The following is a 2,074-nucleotide window of genomic DNA, read 5'->3' as shown; positions in this document are numbered from 1 at the left end:
ATTCGAGAGCCTCGGACAGATGGACAGAGTTGTTCTTTGGTCTTTTGAGACAGGGTTTCAATGCATAGCCCTGGCTGTCCTGGAACTCACTTTGTGGACCAGGCTGGCCTCGAACTCAGAAATCCGCCTGCCTCTGCCTCCCGAGTGCTGGGATTAAAGGCGTGCGCCACCACGCGCCTGGCTTGTTGTTTTGTCTTGCAATGTTTGTCTACACCTTAGAAAGACCCGAGTTCTCCTTGCAGTGTGAACCTAGAACCCTACATCCCAACCCTACGCCTTGAGAAGAAAACAAACCAAACATGGGGGCACGGGGGTTTGGGTGGGGGTCAGTGGGGCTTTACAAGGCTCACCTACCCTCTGGGCGAAAGGCTCTTATACTCACAGTACAGATTCTATTCAGACCAGACTAAGTTTTCTTCACATGCAAAGAGGAGAAGCAGTCCTAGACTTGCAAACAGGAGTATGCCCGAGTCACTTAGGCGATCCCAGTCACCAGATTGTTTGGTTTTCTCTATTAGCGCAAGACTTACTGAATCAGGGTCAGACACCCGCTAGGCAAGGGGGCCACCATGCTCAGTAGTGGGGTGCCTGCCCAGTTTCCAAAAGACCCCGCGCTCCACCCCCAACCAAAACCCGAATGAAAGATGCTCGATTTTACGATACAGAGTATGACTTGATTACATGTGTGATTTTCATCGGAATGTATTTCTGAGATAGTTCTCATACAGTAGAAAGGCGGGAACACAGAGTTTCTATTGGCTTATTCTATTTATTCAGGGGATTTCTGGTGCTTTTAAACTTAGCTACTAACTGGGCGTGGTCTCTCTACTCTGGATGCAGATGTTGGACAGTTTCTGCGACTTCCTTGCCATCCCGGTCTACATAATGCGCCTTTGTCTAAAAAATAAATAACAAGTAAAAACGGGCATATCAACCAAACTGCTCTTTCTTTAGCCCGAGCAGTGGCGCTTTACAAGTTCCCACCGCAGTGCCAATTCATACGAGTAGATCAGTGACAACCAGAAACCGACGCTCGTTGCCAGCGGAGGGGCGGGGCTCCAACCAGGAACGCGGAGAGCCGGAAGTCAGAACAACGGAAGCCGGGCGGGCCCTTCCGGCCGCCGCGCAGACCCGAAGCGCGCCACACTCAACATGGAGAACGCGGGACCCCGAGCGTGCTCCGGGCTGCCGGGCCTGCGCACGACTCGCCCCGCCCGCACGTCTTATTGATTGGAGGAAGCCGCACGTCGGCTTTGTTGTCTGGGAAACTATTGGCCCGCGGTGCAGTCAATCTCCGCGTCACCCGCTCTTCTGAACAAGTAAACAAGAATTGCTCAAGAGCGTCGAGGGGAGCAGGGCGTCTTGTCCCGTGGGGACGGCGGCCTCGGGGGGGGGTCACTTGGGTGCCACCCGGTCCATACGCCCCGCAGAGCCCTTCAGGCTAGCAATGTGGCTGCGCCTCGGTTGCATCCCGGAGCCTGGTGCAGGGCCTTTCCCCACTTCGTACCACACCACTTGGGCATCTGACACGAGTGGACGAATAGACGCTTCTGTTCACGATGTTTTTATTTATTCCAAAGGTCTCGTACGGTAGGCGACGTTGGTCTCGAACTTGCCTCTCTCCTGCTACCTCCGCCTTCTGGGTGCTGATATTGCAGGCGTGAGCCACCAGGATGACCCCAAGTCGACACTTGAGTCTTTTGAGACTGGGTTTCAAGCACCCTAGGCTTGACTTCCAACTTCAGCGTAGCCAAGGGTGACCTCAGTCCCCATTCTGCCAAGTGCTGGGATTGCAGCTACCACGCACAAAATGCGACTTGTCTCAATAACTTAAGAGGCAGCCCACTGAGAAATACACTGTCCTGTTTTCCTATTTCCTGTCACTAACACATTTATCGTCGCAAGCTCGGTTAGCTCTTCGGTGTAGTTTTCCTGCTTTTAGTAGAAATGTAAGGCTGCAAAGGCTGCATCTTTTTTTTTTTTTTTTTTTTTTTTTTCGAGACAGGGTTTCTCTGTATAGCCCTGGCTGTCCTGGAACTCACTTTGTAGACCAGGCTGGCCTCGAACTCAGAAA

Source organism: Mus pahari, chromosome 20 (assembly GCF_900095145.1).
Source record: "Mus pahari chromosome 20, PAHARI_EIJ_v1.1, whole genome shotgun sequence".
NCBI lineage: Eukaryota > Metazoa > Chordata > Mammalia > Rodentia > Muridae > Mus > Mus pahari.
This window is presented reverse-complemented; position numbering follows the sequence as displayed.